The 13,684-nt window shown below is 36.2% G+C and overlaps 1 long non-coding RNA gene across 1 annotated transcript in view; it reads left to right on the forward strand.

Annotated features, from left to right (window-relative positions):
* Window positions 1-375: 375 nt before the first annotated feature.
* LOC134806987 (uncharacterized) overlaps window positions 376-13,684 on the forward strand; it is a 114,940-nt gene continuing 101,631 nt past the window's right edge. The window contains exons 1-2 of the long non-coding RNA XR_010158051.1: window positions 376-472; window positions 2,512-2,649. This is a non-coding gene — a long non-coding RNA (uncharacterized LOC134806987). The remainder of the gene's footprint in view (window positions 473-2,511; window positions 2,650-13,684) is intronic.

The raw sequence follows: 13,684 nt of genomic DNA on the forward strand, positions 1-13,684 counted from the left end.
AGGATATTTTAATATATTAACATAACTCAAATTAGGATAATGCTAATTTTTAGTCTATGTTAACCTGAGTTTTTATGATAAGTTTTTTCCTTTTTCTCATTAAAATATTTTCTCTTTGTCTGCTACTGTTCTTTTGATGTATACCTTCAGAAATTGGCAGGGTTGAAATTTGGAAGAATATTCAATGTAGGTTTTTTTCTGTATTTTGCCTTCACTAATGATAGTGATTTAGATATCATGTTAGAAATGATTTGAGATATCAAGGTTTTAAAATTTTTAATAAAAGTAAACAGTATTCATTAAAACAGGAAATCATTTTATTGAAACTGAATGAGGACTTCAAATTTTTATAACAGCTTAAAATATGTTTCTTTAGATAAGTGATGAAGAGAAGACTCTTTGAGAACAGGAGATTGTTGCCTCATCACCAAGTTTAAGTGGACTTAAGTTGGGGTTCGAGTCCATTTATAAGGTATGTAAACATGTAAAATACTTCCTAGGTTTTGTAAAATATGTCGCATTGAGCGTTATATACATATTTAATTAATCCATTTTTATAGCCTCTCATCACCACAGCTACTCTGTCTACTGCACAGATACCGTCCTCTGCACAGATACTGTCCTCATTGCACTAATGGTGTGCCAATGTTCTCTCCTGGGCTGTCTCCTTCCACAGATGCATTCCCAACCCTGCTTGGGCTCTGACCTCCCATTACAGGCTGTTTTCCTAATGGAATATCTCCTTGCATTGTTTGGGTTCTTACACCCTGCACTGGGCCAGGAAACCCTCATCACCCATTTGGCCCAACACTCTGTTTGGATTGCTGCCTTGCGTGGAAGCCCCCCTTCATTTCTCTTGGCCTCTGACATCGCGGTGTCTCGCCTCATGGTCTCTCTGTCATTCCACTGGGCTCTGACATTGTAAGCCTAAGTTTTTTCCTATGGGAATGCCCTCCTTAACCTACTCAGATTCCATCATCCTGTGCTTGGCCACCTCAGTTTCCCCTCCCCACTCAGTTCAGATAACTACTTCATATGAACCCTTCCAGAAGGGGAAGAGGGAAGAGTTTAAATTCATTTTACAATTTGATAACTGAAACCCCACAATTTCCTTTGAAAAGAATGTGCTAATTATTATGAGTGAGTGCCAGTAGTTTAAAATCCTGCCCCATTCTAGCTTCTTCATTTTGATTGTTGGGCCATCATTCAGTCAGCCTTTCAAGCTTAGAGTGTGGCGATCAATATTTATTTCTCTTACACCACACATTTCCAGTTACTCTGCCTTCACATCATCTTTTGCTTCTACTTGGGCATTTTTGTTTCCACTGTGACCACCTTAATAAGCTGGAATCATGAAATATTATGGCTAAAGAATCCCTAAGGGTCAGTTAGCCTATCTCTTCCTCCCCTCTCTCAGTTTTACAGATCTGGCTGCTGAGATTTAGAGGCATTCATTAAATTCACCAAATAAGTCTAGTCAGTATCAGAGCTTGGACTAGAACTCATGTTTCTTCCCTATATTATTGCAGTAAACCCTCTTACCTGCTCATCTAATATGTCCTATGTAAGCTACCTATTTGGTGCAGTATCACACAATTCTACCCTGTAGGGCTGTTTGACTTTCCGTGTGTGCCCATGAGGGCGGGGACTGTGTTGTAGTTGTAGAAATCGGTAAATTAATTGAAAGTTGTTAAAAAGCACATGATCTGTTTATAGTGTGAGATGTCGTTGGATATACAGAAAATTGTATGCATTTATATTTAATTCTTCCTTAAAACTTGAATGAATAGGCAATTTGGGAATCATTTTTCACCTAATTTTTTAACCTCATTTTTTTAAAAAAGAAAAATTCTATTGGAGAGTAAGAATGATTTTTACAGTTTACTAATATCATACTTTGCTCATCTCTTAGAATTTTAAGATTGTTCATAGGGTTTAAAAATCTAAGATTTTTAAAAATAAATTCTTGGGGCAAATACTTATTTTAATAGCAAAACTGAATGCTTATTATTTCCATTTCTTAGCACTGAGATTAGCTTTCTCAGTATATTTCTCTGGAGTGAGAATGGAAACATACATGAAGAAATTAGAATTTACTTACAAGTAATTTTCAGCTCTGAATATGTTGTTTACAAATTAGGATTCTCTCTGATGCAGAATACAATGTGGGATATGTGAGGTGAATGCAACATGTGTAGAAGTCTTGAGTTAAGAGTTTGAAATCCTGGGGATTATGTTTTGTAAATTCAGAGGTTAAGGAATAAAAGAAAGCATTCCAACTTGGCCTTTTAGTGTTACTATTTTTCAAAACATCAACTCTGAAACGAACATATTTTTGTACTGCCACTGTTTGCTAATGCTGTTGAGTTTTAAGGAGGATAAATTAATCATTTTGATATTCTTTTGGCTCTGCTAGGACTAATGAATTTCTTTGTTTATACATATGAAGACTTAGGAGGATTTCTTAATGACAGGTGCTGACTTATTTTGCCTGTTTCACTCTTAATTCAGATCCCTTTTGCTGATGCTCTGGATTTGTTTCGAGGAAGGAAAGTCTATTTGAAAGGTGGCTTTGCTTACGTACCACTTAAGGACATTGTGGCAATCATCCTGAATGAATTTAGAGCCAAACTGTCCAAGGCTTTGGCAGTAAGTATTTTACTTCATTTCTGTATCTGACATATTCACACTTTCAGTTATATACTCCTGGTAGTTTTATTCTGTGTTTCTCTAGGAAATAAGTTAATTCAGTTTTCATAATGATATTCAGATTACTTATGATGTTGTACTATTAATCCCAAAACTCCTAGGTTTTTATTTGTTACTATCCATAGTTGGTTTTTAAGTTTTTTTTCTTGATCCTACTAATACCAATGCTGAGTGATTAATTTTGTGAGTAACCTCTGTGGGTTTCTTCATGGTCATGTCTTTTTTCCTTAGAAATAGACTTCGTATATGGCTCTTAACAATTAGTGTGGCCTGTGGTAGATATAACTCCTAGATTTCTGTTCTGAATTAGTATTTGGTATCAGTAGAAGACAATATAGAAGAAAATCTTAAGTACTAACACTGTGATATGCTAGTGCTGCAATGAGTAGCTCCGTACTGGGTGAATTTGGAGGTAGCTGTGTTGAACAAATGACGTGATCAGTGATTTTTAAGTAGTTTGTTGGAAGTGTGACTCTTAAGTGGTGATATTTTAAAACTATACACATTTTTATATGTAAAACACGTATGTTACAGTTGTTGTCTCTTAATCTGAGTCAGTTTTTAATATTTTTTTTTGTACCTAATGCAGAAGAAGACTTCAAAGGTTTGTGACATGGCTGTTTTAAACTGTACTGATTATAGTGTAAGCATATGCCAAGCTTTCCTTCTGAGTTAAAAATTGTAGTATTTTCTGATATAAATAAATTTTTATTGACTCTCTGGGGTTACCTAAATATGTATAATTTAGCTATGTCAGCACTTGGGAAGACTAAAATACTAACTCTGTGTTTATTAAATGAAGGAATTTATGAGAACACCTAGCATAACAGGTATTTAGTAACTGTTAATATTCTTTCTCCATTCCTAATCCCGTTATTTCTTTATCCTCATGAAAGGTGATGCTTTTAAATTTTTTCTTTACTTGTCTGTCACTACCCTAGATTATATTCTAGTTATAGCTAAGAATAGTGTCTTTCACCACTGTGGAAGACACTGATACTTGTCTACTGTTTGGCCATTGCTCTTTTATTATTCTTAGTTTTATTCACCCATATTCTCTCTGTTGACATTTTAGACCACACTTCTTTGTGTGAAATAGACAAATATTTTCCAGCATATTGGATAGTTTTAGCTGTCATCTATTAAATGCTGGTGGTAGACCCCAGTCTCCATGACAACCAAAAATATCACCATGCATTTCAGAAAACTTCTGGCATGTTAATGCTACTATTAATCTGATCACAGTCATTTCCTTCTTAACAAATTTTTAATTTATGCCTGTGACAATGTAATTGTGGCTAAAAAGTATGAGTTCTTTGGGGGCTTCTGAAAAAAGTTTTTCTTGCTAAAAAAAAGGCATGTGGGATGAAGTAGTCTTTTTTCCCCCCTCTGGATATTGTTGTAACTGAATGTGATGCCTGGAACAGCTACAGCCATCTAGAGATGAGGCAGGTAACTTCGGGACAACCCAATTTGCTGCATAGACATGTAGAAAGATGGAAAGAATCTGAGTCCTTGTTGTTGTCGTTGAGTTGCTGAATTAACCTATTCTGGAACCACCAAACTTTTTATTACATGGGATAATGAAGTTTTAATTTTTAAAGGCACTAACTTAGGTACTCATATTTGAGTGGAATTCTCTTTCTCTAGTAGCAGAAAGCATCCTGTTACCTAGATCAGTGTCTCCGTTAGTTAGTATTTTCTTTTCTAGTTGCAGGTAACAGCCTATGCTACATTAACCAATAAATAGAATCTGCTAGCTCATAAAAGTGCGAAGTCTAGATATAATATGGACTTCAGACATAGCTTGCCGAATGTTTCATCCCTTTCTCTGAATATGTCTTCACCCTTATGTGTATGCCTTATCCTCAGTCTGGCTTTCTGATGGTTGCAAAAATAGTTACCATGGGATCAGGCTTTATTTCTGTATAGCATACTATCTGAAAGAATTTCTTTGTCCCTGGGCAGAAGTTTGAAATCAAGGTGTCGGCATGGCCATGCTTCCTCTGAAGGTGCTGGGGAAAGATCTATTCCACATCTGTCTTCTGGCTTCTGGTAGTTCTTTGACTTGTGGCAACATAACTCCAGTCTTCACATGGCATTCACCCTGCATGTCCCAAATTCTACTTTTTCTAAGGATATCAGTCATATTGGGATATCATTTTTCTAAGGATATCAGTCACCTCTCAACTCCAATGTGACCTCATTTTAACTAAGTACATCTGCAACAATCCTATTTCTAAATAAGGTCACATTCTGAGGTACTGGGGGTTAGTACCTCAACATATGATTTTCTTGGGACAGAGTTTAACCCATGTCACATGTCTATCACTAAAGCAGCTATTGTGGTTTAAGGGATGGCCTAGCCTAAGATCATGTGTCTGCCCCTTTACATGGGGGATCATGGGAGCTGAGAGTCAGTGTGTTCCTGAAACCACAATATCCCAAACAAAAATGGATGATTGTTAGGAATGGGGAGAGGGGAGAATGAAGATGGGGAGGCAGACAACAATTGTCTACTACCTAGAAAAGACACTGAATATGAATTAAATGTACAAAGTTTTTCACTTTGTAATTTCTTTCAAGCCAAGCTGCCCAGTGCCCAAAAACCTAACTATGAAAATGAATCTGAAATTCTTTTACTTTTGGGTTTAAAGCTACTTCTGATTTTGTGTATTGCAAAGTTTAAATAATTTTTTAATAAGTTTTGACTGTTTGTTTTATAAATTTGCCTTGAAAGTAACTTTAAAAATGTAAAAAAAAATTTTACATTTGCCACACATTTTTATTTTAGATAAGTCAAGATATTCTATGTATATTTGTGATGTATCATCCCAATATTCCAGTGTAGAAAGAAGGATATGTGGCAGATTTTTGCAAAATTTTACAATTTTTTTCTACTTTCTGGGTAGAAATGAGGGGTCTATACTGAGAGAAAAGACAAAACTTGGGTTCCTAAGTTTGTAATAAATTCATTTCAGCCAACTGCACCTAAGCTTTCTACCTTGTTGATAAGAAATGAGTATTTATGAACTTTGAATTCCATTCTTCTTCACTTCTTTCTACTCATTCTTCCCCTTCCAAACATACTTTTTAAAAAATTAATACTTTAAAAAAATTTGAAATATCACAGACTTACAGAAAATTAAGTAGAAAATAGCAACTTTTTCTTTAAATCATTTGAGAATAAGTTCCCAGCCTGATGTCTTGGCACCCCCAATACTTGTTAGTGTTTATTTCCTTCAAACAGAACATTTTCCTGCATGACCACAATTCAACATCAAAATAAGAAAATTAATGTTGATAAGTTACTACCATCTAACCTCCAGACCCCATTCAAGTTTCACCAGTTGTCTCAATCACATCCCACAGGCAATTTTAATTCACATGTATTATTTAGTTGTCACGTCTCTTTAGTCTCCTTCAGTCTGCAATAGATTCTTAGTTTCTCTTAGATTTTCATGGACTTTGTTACTTTTGAAGATTATCAGCAGTTATTTTGTATCTCTCAGTTTGGGTTTATCTGATGTTTCTGCCTAGATTCAAGTTAGACATTTTAAGCAGTACTGTAACAGAAGTTATGCTATGTTCTTTTCATTGCATTCTATCAGATTACATGATTTTGATTCAGCCCAATTCTGATTGACTTTATCAAAATTTATCCATTCTATTGTTGATAGGCATTTCGCTTTTGTTTTCTTTTTTTTTTTTTTTTTTGGTTATCACAAATACTGCTGCTCTGAACATTGTAGCACATATTTTGGAAAACATATTTCTGTTGGTTATGTGTTTAGGAATGGAATTGTAGGGTATTGAGTATATCTGTGTACAGCTTTAATGGATTTAGATTTACTTTAAATGGATTTATTCTGGCTGAGTGGGGTGGCTCACACCTGTAACCCTAGTCCTTTGGGAGGATGAGGTGGGAGGATTGCTTGAGCTCAGGAGTTTGAGACCAGCCTGGGCAACATAGTGAGAATCCGTCTCTACTAAAAACAACAACAACAACAACAACAAACTAGCCAGTCGTGGTGGCATGCGCCCGTAGTCCCAGCTACTTGGGAGGCTGAGGTGGGGGGATCACTTGAGCCTGGGAGATCAAGGCTGCAATGAGCTATAATCATACCATTGCACCCCAGCTTGGGCGACAGAGTGATACCCTGCCTAAAAAAAAAAAAGAAAGAAAGAAAGAAAGAAAAGAAAGAAAGAAAGAAAGAAAGAAAAGGATTTGTCCTGATTACAGGTGGGTTGTGGAGAGTCCTGGCCTTGGTGTCTTGGATTTAATAGAAGACAGACAGTGACTTGCTTTCTCCTGGGTGGTTCAGGGCCAAGCCTGGTTGAGAGGAGGTCCAGAGAACACTTTTTCTTATGTAGGAGAGTGGTGGGAGTTGTTGCCTGGGAGCCTGTCCTGACAGCTGTGGAAAGGAGCAGGAAGGAAGCGAAGGAGTTCATTTAGGGCTGTGGCGAAGTAGAAATCTAAACCTATTGCTATGGTCTCTTTATTACTGTCCTTTCCGTTGAGGAAGGTTTTGACCTTGGAGTATGTAATTGAAAACTTTCAGCTTTATAAATGGAAATATTCTTGTAGGATAAGAAAAAGTACCCTAAAGTATATTTTTGAAAGGTATTTTGATGAGTGGTAGAGGATGAAATAAATGGTTCTGGGGGAAGTTGTAAATTGATGAGAGTTTTACCCCAGGTGACAACTGAAAGCTTATTCTTAACCTACGACCATATGACTTTTATAATATAACTATCTAGCTTTTGAACATGGTTTAGGACTGATAAAAAATTGACATTACTTTTTCCTTTGATAGGAACTCTGTGGCCCTACTTCCTCTCAGAACCTTCCCTTAAGTCCCAAGATTGTGCTAAGTATATCTCCTTTGTGTTCCCACAGCATTCTGCACACGACCAAATTACGGTGAAATTATTTTCATTATGTGTTTTCCTCCTCAATTAAAATGTAAGTTCTTTAAGAGTGAGGGATTTCTCTTAATTCAAATTTTTATCTGGTATAGCATGTGGCACATAGGGTTAGTGGTCAGTAAAATTTTATTGAACTGACAGATACCAAATAATGATATAAATTTGCTTTTGTTCACAGTTTACTGTTTATACATACTGTTAATCCCACTATAAGTCACTGAGAGAGAAAGGGGTTATAATGTGCATTATATGGATGAGGAAAATGCAGCACAGAGAGACCAAAGTAATTTGTCTAAGATTATGTTGGCTAATAATTGCTAGAGCCCTGACTTGATCTCAGGTTTTCTGATTGTAATTCTTAGGTTCTTTTGATGGTAACTGTGCCTTTGTCAGGAGTTGTATAACCAGGTGATTTAGGTCTTCAAACTCTGATAAAATATTCATAGGTAAGTATATTAAGGTCCAGTCACAGAGCAGGCACAAGGGGTGAATTTGGAGCTACGGTAGAATAGATTGATAACCAGTTAGGGAAAAGAATGAGGGAAAGATAGATTTTTTTTGCTTCATATGGCAATTTTAGAAGCCATAGCCTGTTCTTTTATTTAATGGTTTATTTTTAAATAACTTTTTATTTGTTCATCCATGCATAGGTTTGGGTACTAGAGATACTACTTAACAAATTAGATGAGATTTCTTCTCTTACAAAGCTTATATTCTAGTGGGAGACAGACAATTACTGAAGAAATAAACAGTAACAATATTGTAAATGACATGAAGGAGCCAGCTGAACAAATATAGAGGAAACTGCATTCCAGGCAGGAAAAGTCACTAATGCAAAGGCCCCCAAAGGGAGGAATCTTGGCCTGTTTTTTTAGAATCAAAAAGGCCAGTGTAGCTAGAGCATAGTGAGCTACGGTAGAGTGCCACCATGTGAGGCTGCAATGGCTAGGTGTAGACTCTGTGAGACTTTGAGGTAGAGTCCCAGGGTAAAGAGTTTGATTTTTTTTTAGCCTAATGTAGTGGAAAGACATTGGATGATTTTGAATAAGTGAGTGATATGATCTGATTTATGTTTTAAATAGATGACTGTGGCTGCTGCTTGAAAGCCACTTTGGAGGATAAAAAAGGAATGGAAGCAGGAGGACTAGCCTGGAAGTTTTCACATTAATCTAGATAGCGGCTTGAAATGGATTGGTTGTGGTGATATGACTGAGAGAAGTCAGTGGATTTCAGTTAGTTTTTAAAGTATTATTGACATGGTGGATTGGTTGTGAGAGAAAGAGAAGAATCAGCATAATGATGATGATGATGAGAGCTTAAGCATAGTGAAAATTTAATATTTGCCAAGTGCTATTCTAAATTCTTTATATGAATTAATGCATTTAGTCTTTATGGTAACCCTATAAGGCAGGTACCATTATCACTCTCTGAGGCTTGTAGTATCTTTATACAGGTAGTGAGGAGCAGAAGCAGGATTTGAATCCATACGGTCTGGCATCAAGGTCTATGTTCTTGACCATTATATTACACTGCCTAGAATTTTGGCTTGAATAATTTATTAGGGGGTGATGCCTTTGCCAAGATGTAGAAGACTCTGAGAGAAATATGTAAAATAAAATAAAGAGTTATATTCTGACCTCGTTAAGTAGAAGGTGCTTATTGGTTACACAAATGGAGATGGCAAGTTTGAAGTTGGATTTGAGTGTCTAAATTTTTGGGGAGGAGAATGTGAAGCCATGAGACTCCAGGAAGAGTGTGGGATGTCAGTGGAGAAGAGAGGGGGCCCACAGCTGAGCTTGGTTTCCATACACTTCCACTTGATGTCATTAAGCAGAGAACATACTTCATTTGTTGTTAGAAAATGGGGCAGATCCTTAAATTGGAGCTGGATTTCTTTAAGGCAAAAATCTCTTTCTCCTCACACAGTGTGACTATTTATTTTTATTTTTATTTTTTATTTTTAGACAGGGTCTCTACTCTGTCACCCAGGCTGGAGTGCAGTGGTGCAATTACAACTCACCATGGCCTTGACCTCCCAGGCTCAAGCAGTCCTCCTGCCTTAGCTTCCTAAGTAGCTGGAGCCACAGGCCTGTGCCAACAGTGCCTGGCTAATTTTTTATTAATAAAAGTTTATGTAGAGTTGGGGGTATCCCTATGTTGCCTGGGTTGGTCTAGAACTCCTGTGCTCAAGTGATCCTTCTACCTGAGCCTCCTAAAGTTCTGGAATTACAGGCATGAGTCCCCATGCCTGGCCTTAATTTCACTTTCTATTTGTGAGACTCATCTTTAGAAGGTACTGGTAAAACGTTAAAGAAACCAGACTTCCAAAAAATGTACTTATACACATCTCATTTAGATACAGAAAAAAGGACTGAGAAGTTCCCAGGAAGATAATTGACAGGCAGGTAAGTGGCTCTTACTTGGAGTCACAGAGAAAAGCAAGGATTTTCTTTTTTGAAAAGGATTTCCTTTTTCACATTTAGAAAGTACCAGTTGGGTCTGTGGCTCATTAAGTATTTGTTGGTTTGGAAAAATATGTTTTGTAGGTACTTGATCAGGTAATTTTTATTTCTAAAGAGTTTGGAATCCTCTTAAATCTTGTATCCTCTTTTTAAAAGTAGTGTTCAATTTTCTTCCTTAAACTGTGATTAAATATAATTAATTTTCTTGAATGGTTACTTAGTTGGGAATCATATAGGAGTTTTCTTACTATTTGTGTACAACTAGCTGATTTCTTGGGTTCTGGTTAACATGTCTTTTTAAATATACTGATCATTTAATGCCATTTTAAAGTGGGTCACTGTGAACTTGTCAGTGCTGCAGCAAATCCGTCAATATGCAAGTAGCATACCGCAATATGCAAGCAGCATATCGCGATATGCAAGCATAACATGCTTTCACCTCCACCATTATGTCAGGCACCAGTTCATTTGGTCTCCCTTGCTGCTGATCTGTGGGAAACAAAATGTTGCAGTTGAAAGCCATGAGACTATTAGGATGGTGCAAAAGTAATTGTGGTTTTTTTCTTTACTTTTAATGGCAAAGGCTGCAATTACTTTTGCGCCAACCTAATAACAGAAAAAAAAATCATTTTTGGGGGGAAAATAAGCATATACTCTTTCTAGTTTGACAGGTTTGTTGACTGAGGATGCTCAGCTGAACTTGATTGTTGTTCTATTTGTGAGATACTGGTTTGTTAACCTTTTTCTAAGATGCAGTTTACAATCTGTTGTCTATTCAACACATATTTCTCTTTTTTTAACTTTTAGGTTTGGGGGTACATGCGAAGGTTTGTTACATAGGTAAACTCATGTCATGGGGACTTGTTGTACAGATTATTTCATCACCCAGGTATTAAACTCAGTACCCAATAGTTACCTTTTCTGCTCCTCTCCTTCCTCCCAACCTCCACCCTCAGGTAGACCCCAGTGTCTGTTGTTCTTTTCTGTGTGTGCAAGAGTTCTCATCATTTAGCTCTCACGAAGTGAGAACATGTGGTATTAGGTTTTTTATTCTTGCGTTAGTTTGCTAGTTAGTAGCCTCCGGCTCCATCCATGTTCCCACAAAAGACATGATCTCATTCTTTTTTATGGCTACATAGTATTCCATAATGTATGTGTACCACACTTTCTTTATCTAGTCTGTCACTGAAGGACATTTAGGTTGATTCCATGTCTTTGCTATTGTGAATAGTGCTGCAATGAACATTGGTGTACATATGTCTTGATGGTAGAATGATTTATATTCCTCTGGGTATATACCCAGTAATGGGATTGCAGGGTTGAATGATAGTTCTGCTTTTAGCTCTTTGAGGAATCAGTATACTGCTTTCCACATTGGTTGAACTAATTTACACTCCCTCCAACAGTGTATAAGTGTTCCCTCCTCTTTGCAACTTCATCAGCATCTGTTATTTTTTGACTTCTTAGTAATAGCCATTCTGACTGGTATGAGATGGTATCTCATTGTGGTTTGGATTTGCATTTCTCTAATGATCATTGATATTGAACTTTTGTTCATATGCTTCTTGGCCACATGTATGTCCTCTTTAGAGAAGTGTCTGTTCATGTCCTTTGCCCACTTTTTAATGGGGTTGTTTATCTCTTGTATATTTACATTCCTTATAGATGTTGAATATTAGACCTTTGTCAGATGCATAGTTTGCAAGTATTTTCTTCCATTCTGTGGGTTGTCTGTGTACTCTGTTGATAATTTCTTTTGCTGTGCAGAAGCTGTTAAGTTTAATTAGATCCCATTTGCCAATTTTTGCTTTTGGTGTCTTTGTCATCAAAGTTTTGCCCATTCCTATGTCCAGATGGTATTGCCTAAGTTGTCTTCCATGGTTTTCATTGCTTTGGATTTTACATTTAAGCCTTTAATCCATTTTGAGTTGATTTTTATATATGGTATAAGGAAAAGTCCAGCTTCAATCTTCTGCATATGGCTAGCCAGTTATCCAGCACCATTTATTGAATAGGGAGTCTTTTCCCCATTGCTTGTTTTTGTCAGCTTTGTTGAAGATCATATGGTTGTAGGTGTGTGGGCTTATTGCTGGGCTCTCTATTCTGTTCCATTGGTCTATGTGCTTGTTTTTGTACCTGTACCATGCTGTTTTGGTTACTGTATCCTGTGCTGTAGTTTGAAATTGGTAGTGTGATGCCTCAAGTTTTGTTCTTTCTGCTTAGGATTGCCTTGGCTATTCGGGCTCTTTTTTAGTTTCATATGAACTTTAAAATAGTTTTTATTTATTTATTTTTGTAGTTCTGTGAAGAATGTCATTGATAGTTTGATAGGAATAGGACTGAATTATATAAACTGCTTTGGGCAGTATGACCATTTTAATGATACTGACTTTTCCTGTCCATGAGCATGGGATTTTTTTCCATTTATTTGTGTATCTCTGATTTCTTTGAGCAGTATTTTGTAATTCTTATTATAGCAATCTTTCACCTCGCTGGTTAGCTGTATTCCTAGGTATTTTATTCTTTTTGTGGCAATTGTGAATGGGATTGCCTTGTTGATTTGGCTCTCAGCTTGGCTTTTGTTGGTGTATAGGAATGCTAGCGATTTTCGTTCATTGATTTTGTATCCTGAAACTGCTGAAGGTGTTTATCAGCTGAAGGAGCTTTTGGACTGAGACTGTGGAATTTTCTAGATATAAAATTACATCATCTGCAAACAGGGATAGTTTGATTTCCTGTCTTCCTATTTGGATGCCTGCCCTTCATTTCTTTTTTTAAAATTAATAATAGCTGAATAGTAACTTTATTCTCCTTTATTCTTAGCATTTACATTATATTTATAGTTTATTAATCCATCTGATTCTAAAAAGTTTTGCAATAGCCAAAAATTCATCAAATATCAAAATTCTTTCCTAAATCCAAAACTAGTGAAAAATTAGGTCTCAAATAAAAAGGAACATAGAACTGATAAAGACAGTCATAGTTTTCATGGAATAGAAGGGCCACTAATAGCCTAGAGAGGGAGAAGGAAAATATTCATTTTTTTTAAGTGGATATCCAAATTTTTATTTATTTTTATTATTTTTAATTTTTCCATAAGTTATTAGGGTACGTACAGGTGGTATTTGGTTACATGAGTAAGTTCTTTAGTGTTGATTTGTGAGATTTTTGGTGTACCCATCACCCGAGCAGTATATGCTACACCATTATTTGTAGTCTTATTTTTTGTCCATTGTATCATTCTTATGCCTTACATCCTCATAGCATAGCTCCCACATATCAGTGAAAACTTATGATGTTTGGTTTTCCATTCCTGAGTTACTTCACTTAGAATAATAGTGTCTCATTCAGGTCACTGCAAATGCTGTTAATTATTGCTTTTTATGGTTGCATAGTATTCCTTATTTTATATATATATATGTATGTGTATATATATATATATATATATATATATACACACACACACACACACACACACACACACACACACCACAGTTTCTTTACCCACTCATAGATTGATGGGCATTTGGATTGGTTCCATGATTTTGCAATTGTCAGTTGTGCTGCTATAAACATGCATGTGC

The sequence above is a fragment of the Pan troglodytes genome, chromosome 5, assembly GCF_028858775.2.
Source record: "Pan troglodytes isolate AG18354 chromosome 5, NHGRI_mPanTro3-v2.0_pri, whole genome shotgun sequence".
Taxonomy (NCBI): domain Eukaryota; kingdom Metazoa; phylum Chordata; class Mammalia; order Primates; family Hominidae; genus Pan; species Pan troglodytes.